The sequence below is a fragment of the Hypanus sabinus genome, chromosome 13, assembly GCF_030144855.1.
Source record: "Hypanus sabinus isolate sHypSab1 chromosome 13, sHypSab1.hap1, whole genome shotgun sequence".
Classification (NCBI taxonomy): domain Eukaryota; kingdom Metazoa; phylum Chordata; class Chondrichthyes; order Myliobatiformes; family Dasyatidae; genus Hypanus; species Hypanus sabinus.
Window position 1 is genome coordinate 2,515,270 of NC_082718.1, and position 22,423 is coordinate 2,537,692.

At 44.1% G+C, this 22,423-nt stretch overlaps 1 protein-coding gene across 1 annotated transcript in view; it reads right to left on the bottom strand.

The window, feature by feature from the left end:
• Window positions 1-22,423, bottom strand: part of zgc:77752 (uncharacterized protein LOC393862 homolog) — a gene marked incomplete at its 3' end in the record, with an annotated part of 87,482 nt that overhangs the window by 31,427 nt on the left and 33,632 nt on the right. The gene's annotated exons all lie outside the window — the stretch shown is intronic.

A 22,423-nucleotide genomic window follows, 5' to 3' on the forward strand; every position in this document is an offset into this window, starting at 1 on the left:
GTGTAAACTCTCACATATCAGACTGAACCGGACAGAATGGAAACTCTCACATCTCTGACCGAACCGGATAGAGTGTAAACTCTCACATCTCAGACTGAACTAGACAGAATGGAAACTCCCACATCTCAGACTGAACAGGAGAGAGTGTAAACTCCCACATCTCAGACTGAACAGGAGAGAGTGTAAACTATCACATCTCATTCTGAACCGGAAAGAGTGTAAACTCTCACATCTCATTCTGAACCGGACAGAATGTAAACTTTCACAAATCAGACAGAAGTGGACAGAGTGTAAACTCTCACATCTCAGACTGAACAGGACATAGTGTAAACTGTCACATCTCTGATCGAACCGTACAGAGTGTAAACTCTCACAGCTCAGACTGAACTGGACAGAGTGTAAACTCCCACATCTCAGACTGAACAGGAGAGAGTGTAAACTCTCACATCTCAGACTGAACAGGACACACTGTAAACTCTCACATCTCATTCTGAACCGGAAAGAGTGTAAACTCTCACATCTCATTCTGAACCGGACAGAATGTAAACTTTCACAAATCAGACAGAAGTGGACAGAGTGTAAACTCTCACATCTCAGACTGAACAGGAGAGAGTGTAAACTCTCACATCTCAGACTGAACAGGAGAGAGTGTAAACTCTCACATCTCATTCTGAACCGGAAAGAGTGTAAACTCTCACATCTCATTCTGAACCGGACAGAATGTAAACTTTCACAAATCAGACAGAAGTGGACAGAGTGTAAACTCTAACATCACAGACTGAACTGGACACACTGTAAACTGTCACATCTCTGATCGAACCGTACAGAGTGTAAACTCTCACATCTCAATCTGAACTGGACAGAACGTAAACTTTCACATCTCAGACTGAACTGGACAGAGTGTAAAATATCACATCTCTGACTGAACCGGATAGAGTGTAAACTCTCACATCTGAGACTGAACCGGACAGAGTGTAAACTCTCACATCTCATTCTCAACCGGACAGACTGAAAACTCTAACATCACAGACTGAACTGGACACACTGTAAACTCTCACATCTCAGAATGAACAGACACAGTGTAAACTCTCACATCTCAGACTGAACGAGACAGAATGGAAACTCTCACATCTCTGACCGAACCGGATAGAGTGTAAACTCTCACATATCAGACTGAACCGGACAGAATGGAAACTCTCACATCTCTGACCGAACAGGATAGAGTGTAAACTCTCACATCTCAGACTGAACTAGACAGAATGGAAACTCCCACATCTCAGACTGAACAGGAGAGAGTGTACACTCCCACATCTCAGACTGAACAGGAGAGAGTGTAAACTCTCACATCTCAGACTGAACAGGAGAGAGTGTAAACTCTCACATCTCATTCTGAACCGGAAAGAGTGTAAACTCTCACATCTCATTCTGAACCGGACAGAATGTAAACTTTCACAAATCAGACAGAAGTGGACAGAGTGTAAACTCTTACATCTCAGACTGAACAGGACATAGTGTAAACTGTCACATCTCTGATCGAACCGTACAGAGTGTAAACTCTCACAGCTCAGACTGAACTGGACAGAGTGTAAACTCCCACATCTCAGACTGAACAGGAGAGAGTGTAAACTCTCACATCTCAGACTGAACAGGACACACTGTAAACTCTCACATCTCATTCTGAACCGGAAAGAGTGTAAACTCTCACATCTCATTCTGAACCGGACAGAATGTAAACTTTCACAAATCAGACAGAAGTGGACAGAGTGTAAACTCTCACATCTCAGACTGAACTGGATAGAGTGTAAAATATCACATCTCTGACCGAACCGGATAGAGTGTAAACTCCCACATCTCAGGCTGAACAGGACAGAGTGTAAACTCTCCCATCTCAGACTGAACCGGACAGAGTGTAAACTCTCACATCTGAGACTAAACAGGAAAGAGTGTAAACTCTCACATCTCATTCTGAACCGGACAGACTGTAAATTCTCACATCTCAGACTGAACCGGACAGAGTGTAAACTCTCACATCTCAATCTGAACCGGACAGACTGTAAACGCTCACATCTGAGATTGAACCAGACAGAGTGTAAACTCTCACGTCTCAATCTGAACCCGACAGACTGTAAACTCTCACATCTCAGACTGAACCAGACAGAGTGTAAACTCTGACGTCTCAGACTGAATCGGACAGACTGTAAACTCTCACATCTCAAGCTGAAACGGACAGACTGTAAACTCTCACATCTCTGAATGAACAGGACACACTGTAAACTCTCACATCTCATTCTGAACCGGAAAGAGTGTAAACTCTCACATCTCAGACTGAACTGGACAGAGTGTAAACTCTCACATCTCAGACTGAACTGGACAGAGTGTAAACTCTCACATCTCATTCAGAAACGGACAGACTGTAAACTCTCACATCCCAGAATGAAGAGACACAGTGTAAACTCTCACATCTAAGACAACAGGACAGAGTGTAAACTCTCACATCTCATTCTGAACCGGACAGAATGTAAACTTTCACATCTCAGACAGAAGTGGACAGAGTGTAAACTCTCACAGCTCAGACTGAACAGGACATAGTGTAAACTCTCACATCTCAGACTAAAACTGGACAGAGTGTAAACTCTCACAGCTCAGACTGAACTGGACAGAGTGTAAAGTATCAAATCTCTGACCGAACCGGATGGAGTGTAAACTCTCACATCTCAGACTGAACTGGACAGAGTGTAAAATATCACAATTACGACAGAACCAGATAGAGTGTAAACTCTCACATCTCAGACTGAACAGGACATAGTGTAAACTGTCACATCTCTGATCGAACCGTACAGAGTGTAAACTCTCACATCTCATTCTGAACCGGACAGAGTGTAAATTCTCACATCTCCGAATGAACAGGACACACTGTAAACTCTCACATCTCATTCTGAACCGGAAAGAGTGTAAACTCTCACATCTCATTCTGAACCGGACAGAATGTAAATTTTCACATCTCAGGCTGAACTGGACAGAGTGTAAAATATCACATCTCTGACTGAACCGGATAGAGTGTAAACTCTCACATCTGAGACTGAACCGGACAGAGTGTAAACTCTCACATCTCATTCTCAACCGGACAGACTGAAAACTCTAACATCACAGACTGAACTGGACACACTGTAAACTCTCACATCTCAGACTGAACCGGACAGAGTGTAAATTCTCACATCTCCGAATGAACAGGACACAATGTAAACTCTCACATCACAGACTGAACCGGACAGAGTGTAAACTCTCACATCTCAGACTGAACCGGACAGAATGGAAACTCTCACATCTCTGACCGAACCGGATAGAGTGTAAACTCTCACATCTCAGACTGAACTAGACAGAATGGAAACTCCCACATCTCAGACTGAACAGGAGAGAGTGTAAACTCTCACATCTCAGACTGAACAGGAGAGAGTGTAAACTCTCACATCTCATTCTGAACCGGAAAGAGTGTAAACTCTCACATCTCATTCTGAACCGGACAGAATGTAAACTTTCACAAATCAGAGAGAAGTGGACAGAGTGTAAACTCTCCCATCTCAGACTGAACCGGACAGAGTGTAAACTCTCACATCTGAGACTAAACAGGAAAGAGTGTAAACTCTCACATCTCATTCTGAACCGGACAGACTGTAAAGTCTCACATCTCAGACTGAACTGGAATGAGTGTAAACCCTGACATCTCAGACTGAACCGGACAGACTGTAAACGCTCACATCTGAGATTGAACCAGACAGAGTGTAAACTCTGACGTCTCAGGCTGAATCGGACAGAGTGTAAACTCTCACATCTCAAGCTGAAACGGACAGACTGTAAACTCTCACATCTCTGAATGAACAGGACACACTGTAAACTCTCACATCTCATTCTGAACCGGAAAGAGTGTAAACTCTCACATCTCAGACTGAACTGGACAGACTGTAAACTCTCACATCCCAGAATGAACAGGACAGAGTGTAAACTCTCACATCTCATTCTGAACCAGACAGAGTGCAAACTCTCACATCTCAGACTGAACCAGACAGAGTGCAAACTCTCACATCTCAGACTGAACCAGACAGAGTGCAAACTCTCACATCTCAGACTAAACAGGAAAGAGTGCAAACTCTCCCATCTCAGACTGAACCAGACAGAGTGTAAACTCTCCCATCTCAGACTGAACCAGACAGAGTGTAAATTCTCACATCTCCGAATGAACAGGACACAATGTAAACTCTCACATCACAGAATGAACAGACACATTGTAAACTCTCACATCTCAGACTGAACTAGACAGAATGGAAACTCTCACATCTCTGACCGAACCGGATAGAGTGTAAACTCCCACATCTCAGACTGAACTAGACAGAATGGAAACTCCCACATCTCAGACTAAACAGGAGAGAGTGTAAACTCTCACATCTCAGACTGAACAGGAGAGAGTGTAAACTCTCACATCTCATTCTGAACCGGATAGAGTGTAAACTCTCACATCTCAGACTGAACCGGACAGAATGGAAACTCTCACATCTCTGACCGAACCGGATAGAGTGTAAACTCCCACATCTCAGACTGAACTAGACAGAATGGAAACTCCCACATCTCAGACTAAACAGGAGAGAGTGTAAACTCTCACATCTCAGACTGAACAGGAGAGAGTGTAAACTCTCACATCTCATTCTGAACCGGACAGAGTGTAAATTCTCACATCTCCGAATGAACAGGACACACTGTAAACTCTCACATCTCATTCTGAACCGGAAAGAGTGTAAACTCTCACATCTCATTCTGAACCGGACAGAATGTAAACTTTCACAAATCAGAGAGAAGTGGACAGAGTGTAAACTCTCCCATCTCAGACTGAACCGGACAGAGTGTAAACTCTCACATCTCAAGCTGAAACGGACAGACTGTAAACTCTCACATCTCTGAATGAACAGGACACACTGTAAACTCTCACATCTCATTCTGAACCGGAATGAGTGTAAACTCTCACATCTCAGACTGAACTGGACAGACTGTAAACTCTCACATCCCAGAATGAACAGGACAGAGTGTAAACTCTCACATCTCATTCTGAACCGGACAGAATGTAAACTTTCACAACTCAGACAGAAGTGGACAGAGTGTAAACTCTCAAAGCTCAGACTGAACTGGACAGAGTGTAAACTCTCAGGTCTCAATCTGAACCCGACAGACTGTAAACTCTCACATCTCAGACTGAACCGGACAGACTGTAAAATATCACATCTCAGACTGAACCAGACAGAGTGTAAACTCTCCCATCTCAGACTGAACCAGACAGAGTGCAAACTCTCACATCTCAGACTGAACCAGACAGAGTGCAAACTCTCACATCTCAGACTGAACCAGACAGAGTGCAAACTCTCACATCTCAGACTAAACAGGAAAGAGTGCAAACTCTCCCATCTCAGACTGAACCAGACAGAGTGTAAACTCTCCCATCTCAGACTGAACCAGACAGAGTGCAAACTCTCACATCTCAGACTAAACAGGACAGAGTGCAAACTCTCCCATCTCAGACTGAACTGGACAGAGTGTAAACTCTCCCATCTCAGACTGAACCAGACAGAGTGTAAACTCTCACATCTCATTCTGAACCGGACAGACTGTAAATTCTCACATCTCAGACTGAACTGGACAGAGTGTAAACTCTCACATCTCAATCTGAACCGGACAGACTGTAAACGCTCACATCTGAGATTGAACCAGACAGAGTGTAAACTCTCACATCTCAATCTGAACCCGACAGAGTGTAAATTCTCACATCTCCGAATGAACAGGACACAATGTAAACTCTCACATCACAGACTGAACCGGACAGAGTGTAAACTCTCACATCTCAGACTGAACCGGACAGAATGGAAACTCTCACATCTCTGACCGAACCGGATAGAGTGTAAACTCTCACATCTCAGACTGAACTAGACAGAATGGAAACTCCCACATCTCAGACTGAACAGGAGAGAGTGTAAACTCTCACATCTCAGACTGAACAGGAGAGAGTGTAAACTCTCACATCTCATTCTGAACCGGAAAGAGTGTAAACTCTCACATCTCATTCTGAACCGGACAGAATGTAAACTTTCACAAATCAGAGAGAAGTGGACAGAGTGTAAACTCTCCCATCTCAGACTGAACCGGACAGAGTGTAAACTCTCACATCTGAGACTAAACAGGAAAGAGTGTAAACTCTCACATCTCATTCTGAACCGGACAGACTGTAAAGTCTCACATCTCAGACTGAACTGGAATGAGTGTAAACCCTGACATCTCAGACTGAACCGGACAGACTGTAAACGCTCACATCTGAGATTGAACCAGACAGAGTGTAAACTCTGACGTCTCAGGCTGAATCGGACAGAGTGTAAACTCTCACATCTCAAGCTGAAACGGACAGACTGTAAACTCTCACATCTCTGAATGAACAGGACACACTGTAAACTCTCACATCTCATTCTGAACCGGAAAGAGTGTAAACTCTCACATCTCAGACTGAACTGGACAGACTGTAAACTCTCACATCCCAGAATGAACAGGACAGAGTGTAAACTCTCACATCTCATTCTGAACCAGACAGAGTGCAAACTCTCACATCTCAGACTGAACCAGACAGAGTGCAAACTCTCACATCTCAGACTGAACCAGACAGAGTGCAAACTCTCACATCTCAGACTAAACAGGAAAGAGTGCAAACTCTCCCATCTCAGACTGAACCAGACAGAGTGTAAACTCTCCCATCTCAGACTGAACCAGACAGAGTGTAAATTCTCACATCTCCGAATGAACAGGACACAATGTAAACTCTCACATCACAGAATGAACAGACACATTGTAAACTCTCACATCTCAGACTGAACTAGACAGAATGGAAACTCTCACATCTCTGACCGAACCGGATAGAGTGTAAACTCCCACATCTCAGACTGAACTAGACAGAATGGAAACTCCCACATCTCAGACTAAACAGGAGAGAGTGTAAACTCTCACATCTCAGACTGAACAGGAGAGAGTGTAAACTCTCACATCTCATTCTGAACCGGATAGAGTGTAAACTCTCACATCTCAGACTGAACCGGACAGAATGGAAACTCTCACATCTCTGACCGAACCGGATAGAGTGTAAACTCCCACATCTCAGACTGAACTAGACAGAATGGAAACTCCCACATCTCAGACTAAACAGGAGAGAGTGTAAACTCTCACATCTCAGACTGAACAGGAGAGAGTGTAAACTCTCACATCTCATTCTGAACCGGACAGAGTGCAAATTCTCACATCTCCGAATGAACAGGACACACTGTAAACTCTCACATCTCATTCTGAACCGGAAAGAGTGTAAACTCTCACATCTCATTCTGAACCGGACAGAATGTAAACTTTCACAAATCAGAGAGAAGTGGACAGAGTGTAAACTCTCCCATCTCAGACTGAACCGGACAGAGTGTAAACTCTCACATCTCAAGCTGAAACGGACAGACTGTAAACTCTCACATCTCTGAATGAACAGGACACACTGTAAACTCTCACATCTCATTCTGAACCGGAATGAGTGTAAACTCTCACATCTCAGACTGAACTGGACAGACTGTAAACTCTCACATCCCAGAATGAACAGGACAGAGTGTAAACTCTCACATCTCATTCTGAACCGGACAGAATGTAAACTTTCACAACTCAGACAGAAGTGGACAGAGTGTAAACTCTCAAAGCTCAGACTGAACTGGACAGAGTGTAAACTCTCAGGTCTCAATCTGAACCCGACAGACTGTAAACTCTCACATCTCAGACTGAACCGGACAGACTGTAAAATATCACATCTCAGACTGAACCAGACAGAGTGTAAACTCTCCCATCTCAGACTGAACCAGACAGAGTGCAAACTCTCACATCTCAGACTGAACCAGACAGAGTGCAAACTCTCACATCTCAGACTGAACCAGACAGAGTGCAAACTCTCACATCTCAGACTAAACAGGAAAGAGTGCAAACTCTCCCATCTCAGACTGAACCAGACAGAGTGTAAACTCTCCCATCTCAGACTGAACCAGACAGAGTGCAAACTCTCACATCTCAGACTAAACAGGACAGAGTGCAAACTCTCCCATCTCAGACTGAACTGGACAGAGTGTAAACTCTCCCATCTCAGACTGAACCAGACAGAGTGTAAACTCTCACATCTCATTCTGAACCGGACAGACTGTAAATTCTCACATCTCAGACTGAACTGGACAGAGTGTAAACTCTCACATCTCAATCTGAACCGGACAGACTGTAAACGCTCACATCTGAGATTGAACCAGACAGAGTGTAAACTCTCACATCTCAATCTGAACCCGACAGACTGTAAACTCTCACATCTCAGACTGAACGAGACAGAGTGTAAACTCTGACATCTCAGACTGAACCGGACAGAGTGTAAGCTCTCACATCTCCGAATGAACAGGACACACTGTAAACTCTCACATCTCATTCTGAACTGGACAGAGTGTAAACTCTCACATCTCATTCTGAACTGGATAGAGTGTAAACTCTCGCAGCTCAGACTGAAAAGGACAGAGTGTAAACTCTCACATCTCAGACTGAACCGGATACACTGTAAACTCTCACATCTCAGACTGAACTGGATAGAGTGTAAAATATCACATCTCTGACCGAACCAGATAGAGTGTAAACTCCTACATCTCAGACTGAACAGGACAGAGTGTAAACTCTCACATCTCATTCTGAAACGGACAGAGTGTAAACTCTCCCATCTCAGACTGAACCAGACAGAGTGGAAACTCTCACATCACAGACTAAACAGGAAAGAGTGCAAACTATCACATCTCATTCTGAACCGGACAGACTGTAAATTCTCACATCTCAGACTGAACTGGACAGAGTATAAACTCTCACATCTCAATCTGAACCGGACAGACTGTAAACGCTCACATCTGAGACTGAACCAGACAGAGTGTAAACTCTCACGTCTCAATCTGAACCCGACAGACTGTAAACTCTCACATCTCAGACTGAACCAGACAGACTGTAAACTCTCACATCTCAATCTGAACTGGACAGACTGTAAACGCTCACATCTCAGACTGAACCAGACAGAGTGTAAACTCTGACGTCTCAATCTGAACCCGACAGACTGTAAACTCTCACGTCTCAGACTGAATCGGGCAGAGTGTAAACTCTCACATCTCAAGCTGAAAAGGACAGACTGTAAACTCTCACATCTCAGACTGAACCGGACAGAGTGTAAAAGCTCGCATCTCATTCTGAACCAGACAGAGTGTAAATTCTCTCATCTCCGAATGAACATGACACACTGTAAAATCTCACATCTCATTCTGAACCAGACAGAGTGTAAACTCTCACAGCTCATTCTGAACCGGACAGAATGTAAACTTTCACATCTCAGACAGAACTGGACAGAGTGTAAATTCTCACATCTCATTCAGAAACGGACAGACTGTAAACTCTCACATCCCAGAATGAACAGACACAGTGTAAACTCTCACATCTCAGACTGAACCGGACAGAGTGTAAATTCTCACATCTCCGAATGAACCGGACAGAGTGTAAACTCTCACATCTCATTCTGAACCGGACAGAATGTAAACTTTCACATCTCAGACAGAAGTGGACAGAGTGTAAACTCTCACAGCTCAGACTGAACTGGACAGAGTGTAAACTCTCACATCTCAGACTGAACTGGACAGAGTGTAAGATATCACATCTCTGACCGAACCGGATAGAGTGTAAACTCCTACATCTCAGACTGAACAGGACAGAGTGGAAACTCTCACATCTCAGCCTGAACCGGACAGAGTGTAAAAGCTCGCATCTCATTCTGAACCGGACAGAGTGTAAATTCTCTCATCTCCGAATGAACGTGACACACTGTAAAATCTCACATCTCATTCTGAACCAGACAGAGTGTAAACTCTCACATCTCATTCTGAACCGGACAGAATGTAAACTTTCACATCTCAGACAGAAGTGGACAGAGTGTAAACTCTCACATCCAAGACTGAACCGGACAGAGTGTAAATTCTCACATCTCCGAATGAACCGGACAGAGTGTAAACTCTCACATCTCATTCTGAACCGGACAGAATGTAAACTTTCACATCTCAGACAGAAGTGGACAGAGTGTAAACTCTCACAGCTCAGACTGAACTGGACAGAGTGTAAACTCTCACATCTCAGACTGAACTGGACAGAGTGTAAGATATCACATCTCTGACCGAACCGGATAGAGTGTAAACTCCTACATCTCAGACTGAACAGGACAGAGTGGAAACTCTCACATCTCAGCCTGAACCGGACAGAGTGTAAAGTATCACATCTCTGACCGAACCGGATAGAGGGTAAACTCTCACATCTCAGACTGAACTGGACAGAGTGTAAACTCTCACATCTCAGCCTGAACAGGACAGAGTGCAAACTCTCACATCTCTGACTAAACAGGAAAGAGTGTAAACTCTCACATCTCAGACTGAACTGCACAGAGTGTAAAATATCACATTTCTGTCCGAACCGGATAGAGTGCAAACACTCACATCTCAGATTGAACTGGACATAGTGTAAACTGTGACATCTCAGACTGAACAGGGCAGAGTGGAAACTTTCACATCTCAGACTGAACCGGACAGAGTGTAAAGTATCACATCTCTGACCGAACCGGATAGAGGGTAAACTCTCACATCTCAATCTGAATAAGACAGAACGTAAACTTTCACCTCTCAGACTGAACTGGACAGAGTGTAAACTCTCACATCTCAGACTGAACTGGACAGAGTGTAAACTCTCACAGCTCAGACTGAACTGGACAGAGTGTAAACTCTCACATCTCAGACTGAACTGGACAGAGTGTAAGATATCACATCTCTGACCGAACCGGATAGAGTGTAAACTCCTACATCTCAGACTGAACAGGACAGAGTGGAAACTCTCACATCTCAGCCTGAACCGGACAGAGTGTAAAAGCTCGCATCTCATTCTGAACCAGACAGAGTGTAAATTCTCTCATCTCCGAATGAACGTGACACACTGTAAAATCTCACATCTCATTCTGAACCAGACAGAGTGTAAACTCTCACATCTCAGACTGAACTAGACAGAATGGAAACTCCCACATCTCACACTGAACAGGAGAGAGTGTAAACTCTCACATCTCAGACTGAACAGGAGAGAGTGTAAACTCTCACATCTCATTCTGAACCGGAAAGAGTGTAAACTCTCACATCTCATTCTGAACCGGACAGAATGTAAACTTTCACAAATCAGAGAGAAGTGGACAGAGTGTAAACTCTCCCATCTCAGACTGAACCGGACAGAGTGTAAACTCTCACATCTGAGACTAAACAGGAAAGAGTGTAAACTCTCACATCTCATTCTGAACCGGACAGACTGTAAATTCTCACATCTCAGACTGAACTGGAATGAGTGTAAACCCTGACATCTCAGACTGAACCGGACAGACTGTAAACGCTCACATCTGAGATTGAACCAGACAGAGTGTAAACTCTGACGTCTCAGGCTGAATCGGACAGAGTGTAAACTCTCACATCTCAAGCTGAAACGGACAGACTGTAAACTCTCACATCTCTGAATGAACAGGACACACTGTAAACTCTCACATCTCATTCTGAACCGGAAAGAGTGTAAACTCTCACATCTCAGACTGAACTGGACAGACTGTAAACTCTCACATCCCAGAATGAACAGGACAGAGTGTAAACTCTCACATCTCATTCTGAACCAGACAGAGTGCAAACTCTCACATCTCAGACTGAACCAGACAGAGTGCAAACTCTCACATCTCAGACTGAACCAGACAGAGTGCAAACTCTCACATCTCAGACTAAACAGGAAAGAGTGCAAACTCTCCCATCTCAGACTGAACCAGACAGAGTGTAAACTCTCCCATCTCAGACTGAACCAGACAGAGTGTAAATTCTCACATCTCCGAATGAACAGGACACAATGTAAACTCTCACATCACAGAATGAACAGACACATTGTAAACTCTCACATCTCAGACTGAACTAGACAGAATGGAAACTCTCACATCTCTGACCGAACCGGATAGAGTGTAAACTCTCACATCTCAGACTGAACCGGACAGAGTGTAAACTCTCACATCTCAGACTGAACCGGACAGAGTGTAAACTCTCACATCTCAGACTGAACCGGATAGAGTGTAAACTCTCACATCTCAGACTGAACCGGACAGAATGGAAACTCTCACATCTCTGACCGAACCGGATAGAGTGTAAACTCCCACATCTCAGACTGAACTAGACAGAATGGAAACTCCCACATCTCAGACTAAACAGCAGAGAGTGTAAACTCTCACATCTCAGACTGAACAGGAGAGAGTGTAAACTCTCACATCTCATTCTGAACCGGACAGAGTGTAAATTCTCACATCTCCGAATGAACAGGACACACTGTAAACTCTCACATCTCATTCTGAACCGGAAAGAGTGTAAACTCTCACATCTCATTCTGAACCGGACAGAATGTAAACTTTCACAAATCAGAGAGAAGTGGACAGAGTGTAAACTCTCCCATCTCAGACTGAACCGGACAGAGTGTAAACTCTCACATCTCAAGCTGAAACGGACAGACTGTAAACTCTCACATCTCTGAATGAACAGGACACACTGTAAACTCTCACATCTCATTCTGAACCGGAATGAGTGTAAACTCTCACATCTCAGACTGAACTGGACAGACTGTAAACTCTCACATCCCAGAATGAACAGGACAGAGTGTAAACTCTCACATCTCATTCTGAACCGGACAGAATGTAAACTTTCACAACTCAGACAGAAGTGGACAGAGTGTAAACTCTCAAAGCTCAGACTGAACTGGACAGAGTGTAAACTCTCAGGTCTCAATCTGAACCCGACAGACTGTAAACTCTCACATCTCAGACTGAACCGGACAGACTGTAAAATATCACATCTCAGACTGAACCAGACAGAGTGTAAACTCTCCCATCTCAGACTGAACCAGACAGAGTGCAAACTCTCACATCTCAGACTGAACCAGACAGAGTGCAAACTCTCACATCTCAGACTGAACCAGACAGAGTGCAAACTCTCACATCTCAGACTAAACAGGAAAGAGTGCAAACTCTCCCATCTCAGACTGAACCAGACAGAGTGTAAACTCTCCCATCTCAGACTGAACCAGACAGAGTGCAAACTCTCACATCTCAGACTGAACCAGACAGAGTGCAAACTCTCACATCTCAGACTGAACCAGACAGAGTGCAAACTCTCACATCTCAGACTAAACAGGAAAGAGTGCAAACTCTCCCATCTCAGACTGAACCAGACAGAGTGTAAACTCTCCCATCTCAGACTGAACCAGACAGAGTGCAAACTCTCACATCTCAGACTAAACAGGACAGAGTGCAAACTCTCCCATCTCAGACTGAACTGGACAGAGTGTAAACTCTCCCATCTCAGACTGAACCAGACAGAGTGTAAACTCTCACATCTCATTCTGAACCGGACAGACTGTAAATTCTCACATCTCAGACTGAACTGGACAGAGTGTAAACTCTCACATCTCAATCTGAACCGGACAGACTGTAAACGCTCACATCTGAGATTGAACCAGACAGAGTGTAAACTCTCACATCTCAATCTGAACCCGACAGACTGTAAACTCTCACATCTCCGAATGAACAGGACACACTGTAAACTCTCACATCTCATTCTGAACTGGACAGAGTGTAAACTCTCACATCTCATTCTGAACTGGATAGAGTGTAAACTCTCGCAGCTCAGACTGAAAAGGACAGAGTGTAAACTCTCACATCTCAGACTGAACCGGATACACTGTAAACTCTCACATCTCAGACTGAACTGGACAGAGTGTAAAATATCACATCTCTGACCGAACCAGATAGAGTGTAAACTCCTACATCTCAGACTGAACAGGACAGAGTGTAAACTCTCACATCTCATTCTGAAACGGACAGAGTGTAAACTCTCCCATCTCAGACTGAACCAGACAGAGTGGAAACTCTCACATCACAGACTAAACAGGAAAGAGTGCAAACTATCACATCTCATTCTGAACCGGACAGACTGTAAATTCTCACATCTCAGACTGAACTGGACAGAGTATAAACTCTCACATCTCAATCTGAACCGGACAGACTGTAAACGCTCACATCTGAGACTGAACCAGACAGAGTGTAAACTCTCACGTCTCAATCTGAACCCGACAGACTGTAAACTCTCACATCTCAGACTGAACCAGACAGACTGTAAACTCTCACATCTCAATCTGAACTGGACAGACTGTAAACGCTCACATCTCAGACTGAACCAGACAGAGTGTAAACTCTGACGTCTCAATCTGAACCCGACAGACTGTAAACTCTCACGTCTCAGACTGAATCGGGCAGAGTGTAAACTCTCACATCTCAAGCTGAAAAGGACAGACTGTAAACTCTCACATCTCAGACTGAACCGGACAGAGTGTAAAAGCTCGCATCTCATTCTGAACCAGACAGAGTGTAAATTCTCTCATCTCCAAATGAACATGACACACTGTAAAATCTCACATCTCATTCTGAACCAGACAGAGTGTAAACTCTCACAGCTCATTCTGAACCGGACAGAATGTAAACTTTCACATCTCAGACAGAACTGGACAGAGTGTAAATTCTCACATCTCATTCAGAAACGGACAGACTGTAAACTCTCACATCCCAGAATGAACAGACACAGTGTAAACTCTCACATCTCAGACTGAACCGGACAGAGTGTAAATTCTCACATCTCCGAATGAACCGGACAGAGTGTAAACTCTCACATCTCATTCTGAACCGGACAGAATGTAAACTTTCACATCTCAGACAGAAGTGGACAGAGTGTAAACTCTCACAGCTCAGACTGAACTGGACAGAGTGTAAACTCTCACATCTCAGACTGAACTGGACAGAGTGTAAGATATCACATCTCTGACCGAACCGGATAGAGTGTAAACTCCTACATCTCAGACTGAACAGGACAGAGTGGAAACTCTCACATCTCAGCCTGAACCGGACAGAGTGTAAAAGCTCGCATCTCATTCTGAACCGGACAGAGTGTAAATTCTCTCATCTCCGAATGAACGTGACACACTGTAAAATCTCACATCTCATTCTGAACCAGACAGAGTGTAAACTCTCACATCTCATTCTGAACCGGACAGAATGTAAACTTTCACATCTCAGACAGAAGTGGACAGAGTGTAAACTCTCACATCCAAGACTGAACTGGACAGAGTGTAAATTCTCACATCTCATTCAGAAACGGACAGAGTGTAAACTCTCACATCTCAGACTGAACCGGACAGAGTGTAAATTCTCACATCTCCGAATGAACCGGACAGAGTGTAAACTCTCACATCTCATTCTGAACCGGACAGAATGTAAACTTTCACATCTCAGACAGAAGTGGACAGAGTGTAAACTCTCACAGCTCAGACTGAACTGGACAGAGTGTAAACTCTCACATCTCAGACTGAACTGGACAGAGTGTAAGATATCACATCTCTGACCGAACCGGATAGAGTGTAAACTCCTACATCTCAGACTGAACAGGACAGAGTGGAAACTCTCACATCTCAGCCTGAACCGGACAGAGTGTAAAGTATCACATCTCTGACTGAACCGGATAGAGGGTAAACTCTCACATCTCAATCTGAATAAGACAGAACGTAAACTTTCACCTCTCAGACTGAACTGGACAGAGTGTAAACTCTCACATCTCAGACTGAACCGGACAGGGTGTAAACTCTCACATCTCAATCTGAACCGGACAGAGTGTAAACTCTCACATCTCAGACTGAACTGGACAGAGTGTAAACTCTCACATCTCAGCCTGAACAGGACAGAGTGCAAACTCTCACATCTCTGACTAAACAGGAAAGAGTGTAAACTCTCACATCTCAGACTGAACTGCACAGAGTGTAAAATATCACATTTCTGTCCGAACCGGATAGAGTGCAAACACTCACATCTCAGATTGAACTGGACATAGTGTAAACTGTGACATCTCAGACTGAACAGGGCAGAGTGGAAACTTTCACATCTCAGACTGAACCGGACAGAGTGTAAAGTATCACATCTCTGACCGAACCGGATAGAGGGTAAACTCTCACATCTCAATCTGAATAAGACAGAACGTAAACTTTCACCTCTCAGACTGAACTGGACAGAGTGTAAACTCTCACATCTCAGCCTGAACAGGACAGAGTGCAAACTCTCACATCTCTGACTAAACAGGAAAGAGTGTAAACTCTCACATCTCAGACTGAACTGCACAGAGTGTAAGATATCACATCTCTGACCGAACCGGATAGAGTGTAAACTCCTACATCTCAGACTGAACAGGACAGAGTGGAAACTCTCACATCTCAGCCTGAACCGGACAGAGTGTAAAAGCTCGCATCTCATTCTGAACCAGACAGAGTGTAAATTCTCTCATCTCCGAATGAACGTGACACACTGTAAAATCTCACATCTCATTCTGAACCAGACAGAGTGTAAACTCTCGCATCTCATTCTGAACCGGACAGAATGTAAACTTTCACAACTCAGACAGAAGTGGACAGAGTGTAAACTCTCAAAGCTCAGACTGAACTGGACAGAGTGTAAACTCTCACGTCTCAATCTGAACCCGACAGACTATAAACTCTCACATCTCAGACTGAACCGGACAGACTGTAAAATATCGCATCTCAGACTGAACCAGACAGAGTGTAAACTCTCCCATCTCAGACTGAACCAGACAGAGTGCAAACTCTCACATCTCAGACTGAAGTGGACAGAGTGTAAACTCTCACATCCAAGACTGAACTGGACAGAGTGTAAATTCTCACATCTCATTCAGAAACGGACAGAGTGTAAACTCTCACATCTCAGACTGAACCGGACAGAGTGTAAATTCTCACATCTCCGAATGAACCGGACAGAGTGTAAACTCTCACATCTCATTCTGAACCGGACAGAATGTAAACTTTCACATCTCAGACAGAAGTGGACAGAGTGTAAACTCTCACAGCTCAGACTGAACTGGACAGAGTGTAAACTCTCACATCTCAGACTGAACTGGACAGAGTGTAAGATATCACATCTCTGACCGAACCGGATAGAGTGTAAACTCCTACATCTCAGACTGAACAGGACAGAGTGGAAACTCTCACATCTCAGCCTGAACCGGACAGAGTGTAAAGTATCACATCTCTGACTGAACCGGATAGAGGGTAAACTCTCACATCTCAATCTGAATAAGACAGAACGTAAACTTTCACCTCTCAGACTGAACTGGACAGAGTGTAAACTCTCACATCTCAGACTGAGCCGGACAGGGTGTAAACTCTCACATCTCAATCTGAACCGGACAGAGTGTAAACTCTCACATCTCAGACTGAACTGGACAGAGTGTAAACTCTCACATCTCAGCCTGAACAGGACAGAGTGCAAACTCTCACATCTCTGACTAAACAGGAAAGAGTGTAAACTCTCACATCTCAGACTGAACTGCACAGAGTGTAAAATATCACATTTCTGTCCGAACCGGATAGAGTGCAAACACTCACATCTCAGATTGAACTGGACATAGTGTAAACTGTGACATCTCAGACTGAACAGGGCAGAGTGGAAACTTTCACATCTCAGACTGAACCGGACAGAGTGTAAAGTATCACATCTCTGACCGAACCGGATAGAGGGTAAACTCTCACATCTCAATCTGAATAAGACAGAACGTAAACTTTCACCTCTCAGACTGAACTGGACAGAGTGTAAACTCTCACATCTCAGACTGAACTGGACAGAGTGTAAACTCTCACAGCTCAGACTGAACTGGACAGAGTGTAAACTCTCACATCTCAGACTGAACTGGACAGAGTGTAAGATATCACATCTCTGACCGAACCGGATAGAGTGTAAACTCCTACATCTCAGACTGAACAGGACAGAGTGGAAACTCTCACATCTCAGCCTGAACCGGACAGAGTGTAAAAGCTCGCATCTCATTCTGAACCAGACAGAGTGTAAATTCTCTCATCTCCGAATGAACGTGACACACTGTAAACTCTGACATCTCAGACTGAACCGGACAGACTGTAAAATATCACATCTCAGACTGAACCAGACAGAGTGTAAACTCTCCCATCTCAGACTGAACCAGACAGAGTGCAAACTCTCACATCTCAGACTGAACCAGACAGAGTGCAAACTCTCACATCTCAGACTGAACCAGACAGAGTGCAAACTCTCACATCTCAGACTATACAGGAAAGAGTGCAAACTCTCCCATCTCAGACTGAACCAGACAGAGTGTAAACTCTCCCATCTCAGACTGAACCAGACAGAGTGTAAATTCTCACATCTCCGAATGAACAGGACACAATGTAAACTCTCACATCACAGAATGAACAGACACATTGTAAACTCTCACATCTCAGACTGAACTAGACAGAATGGAAACTCTCACATCTCTGACCGAACCGGATACAGTGTAAACTCTCACATCTCAGACTGAACCGGACAGAGTGTAAACTCTCACATCTCAGACTGAACCGGACAGAGTGTAAACTCTCACATCTCAGACTGAACCGGATAGAGTGTAAACTCTCACATCTCAGACTGAACCGGACAGAATGGAAACTCTCACATCTCTGACCGAACCGGATAGAGTGTAAACTCCCACATCTCAGACTGAACTAGACAGAATGGAAACTCCCACATCTCAGACTAAACAGGAGAGAGTGTAAACTCTCACATCTCAGACTGAACAGGAGAGAGTGTAAACTCTCACATCTCATTCTGAACCGGACAGAGTGTAAATTCTCACATCTCCGAATGAACAGGACACACTGTAAACTCTCACATCTCATTCTGAACCGGAAAGAGTGTAAACTCTCACATCTCATTCTGAACCGGACAGAATGTAAACTTTCACAAATCAGAGAGAAGTGGACAGAGTGTAAACTCTCCCATCTCAGACTGAACCGGACAGAGTGTAAACTCTCACATCTCAGACTGAACCGGACAGAGTGTAAACTCTCACATCTCAGACTGAACCGGATAGAGTGTAAACTCTCACATCTCAGACTGAACCGGACAGAATGGAAACTCTCACATCTCTGACCGAACCGGATAGAGTGTAAACTCCCACATCTCAGACTGAACTAGACAGAATGGAAACTCCCACATCTCAGACTAAACAGGAGAGAGTGTAAACTCTCACATCTCAGACTGAACAGGAGAGAGTGTAAACTCTCACATCTCATTCTGAACCGGACAGAGTGTAAATTCTCACATCTCCGAATGAACAGGACACACTGTAAACTCTCACATCTCATTCTGAACCGGAAAGAGTGTAAACTCTCACATCTCATTCTGAACCGGACAGAATGTAAACTTTCACAAATCAGAGAGAAGTGGACAGAGTGTAAACTCTCCCATCTCAGACTGAACCGGACAGAGTGTAAACTCTCACATCTCAAGCTGAAACGGACAGACTGTAAACTCTCACATCTCTGAATGAACAGGACACACTGTAAACTCTCACATCTCATTCTGAACCGGAAAGAGTGTAAACTCTCACATCTCAGACTGAAATGGACAGACTGTAAACTCTCACATCCCAGAATGAACAGGACAGAGTGTAAACTCTCACATCTCATTCTGAACCGGACAGAATGTAAACTTTCACAACTCAGACAGAAGTGGACAGAGTGTAAACTCTCAAATCTCAGACTGAACTGGACAGAGTGTAAACTCTCAGGTCTCAATCTGAACCCGACAGACTGTAAACTCTCACATCTCAGACTGAACCGGACAGACTGTAAAATATCACATCTCAGACTGAACCAGACAGAGTGTAAACTCTCCCATCTCAGACTGAACCAGACAGAGTGCAAACTCTCACATCTCAGACTGAACCAGACAGAGTGCAAACTCTCACATCTCAGACTGAACCAGACAGAGTGCAAACTCTCACATCTCAGACTAAACAGGAAAGAGTGCAAACTCTCCCATCTCAGACTGAACCAGACAGAGTGCAAACTCTCACATCTCAGACTAAACAGGAAAGAGTGCAAACTCTCCCATCTCAGACTGAACTGGACAGAGTGTAAACTCTCCCATCTCAGACTGAACCAGACAGAGTGCAAACTCTCACATCTCATTCTGAACCGGACAGACTGTAAATTCTCACATCTCAGACTGAACTGGACAGAGTGTAAACTCTCACATCTCAATCTGAACCCGACAGACTGTAAACTCTCACATCTCAGACTGAACCAGACAGAGTGTAAACTCTGACATCTCAGACTGAACCGGACAGAGTGTAAGCTCTCACATCTCCGAATGAACAGGACACACTGTAAACTCTCACATCTCATTCTGAACTGGACAGAGTGTAAACTCTCACATCTCATTCTGAACTGGATAGAGTGTAAACTCTCACAGCTCAGACTGAAAAGGACAGAGTGTAAACTCTCACATCTCAGACTGAACCGGATACACTGTAAACTCTCACATCTCAGACTGAACTGGACAGAGTGTAAAATATCACATCTCTGACCGAACCAGATAGAGTGTAAACTCCTACATCTCAGACTGAACAGGACAGAGTGTAAACTCTCACATCTCATTCTGAAACGGACAGAGTGTAAACTCTCCCATCTCAGACTGAACCAGACAGAGTGGAAACTCTCACATCACAGACTAAACAGGAAAGAGTGCAAACTATCACATCTCATTCTGAACCGGACAGACTGTAAATTCTCACATCTCAGACTGAACTGGACAGAGTATAAACTCTCACATCTCAATCTGAACCGGACAGACTGTAAACGCTCACATCTGAGACTGAACCAGACAGAGTGTAAACTCTCACGTCTCAATCTGAACCCGACAGACTGTAAACTCTCACGTCTCAGACTGAATCGGGCAGAGTGTAAACTCTCACATCTCAAGCTGAAAAGGACAGACTGTAAACTCTCACATCTCAGACTGAACCGGACAGAGTGTAAAAGCTCGCATCTCATTCTGAACCAGACAGAGTGTAAATTCTCTCATCTCCGAATGAACATGACACACTGTAAAATCTCACATCTCATTCTGAACCAGACAGAGTGTAAACTCTCACAGCTCATTCTGAACCGGACAGAATGTAAACTTTCACATCTCAGACAGAACTGGACAGAGTGTAAATTCTCACATCTCATTCAGAAACGGACAGACTGTAAACTCTCACATCCCAGAATGAACAGACACAGTGTAAACTCTCACATCTCAGACTGAACCGGACAGAGTGTAAATTCTCACATCTCCGAATGAACCGGACAGAGTGTAAACTCTCACATCTCATTCTGAACCGGACAGAATGTAAACTTTCACATCTCAGACAGAAGTGGACAGAGTGTAAACTCTCACAGCTCAGACTGAACTGGACAGAGTGTAAACTCTCACATCTCAGACTGAACTGGACAGAGTGTAAGATATCACATCTCTGACCGAACCGGATAGAGTGTAAACTCCTACATCTCAGACTGAACAGGACAGAGTGGAAACTCTCACATCTCAGCCTGAACCGGACAGAGTGTAAAAGCTCGCATCTCATTCTGAACCGGACAGAGTGTAAATTCTCTCATCTCCGAATGAACGTGACACACTGTAAAATCTCACATCTCATTCTGAACCAGACAGAGTGTAAACTCTCACATCTCATTCTGAACCGGACAGAATGTAAACTTTCACATCTCAGACAGAAGTGGACAGAGTGTAAACTCTCACATCCAAGACTGAACTGGACAGAGTGTAAATTCTCACATCTCATTCAGAAACGGACAGAGTGTAAACTCTCACATCTCAGACTGAACCGGACAGAGTGTAAATTCTCACATCTCCGAATGAACCGGACAGAGTGTAAACTCTCACATCTCATTCTGAACCGGACAGAATGTAAACTTTCACATCTCAGACAGAAGTGGACAGAGTGTAAACTCTCACAGCTCAGACTGAACTGGACAGAGTGTAAACTCTCACATCTCAGACTGAACTGGACAGAGTGTAAGATATCACATCTCTGACCGAACCGGATAGAGTGTAAACTCCTACATCTCAGACTGAACAGGACAGAGTGGAAACTCTCACATCTCAGCCTGAACCGGACAGAGTGTAAAGTATCACATCTCTGACTGAACCGGATAGAGGGTAAACTCTCACATCTCAATCTGAATAAGACAGAACGTAAACTTTCACCTCTCAGACTGAACTGGACAGAGTGTAAACTCTCACATCTCAGACTGAACCGGACAGGGTGTAAACTCTCACATCTCAATCTGAACCGGACAGAGTGTA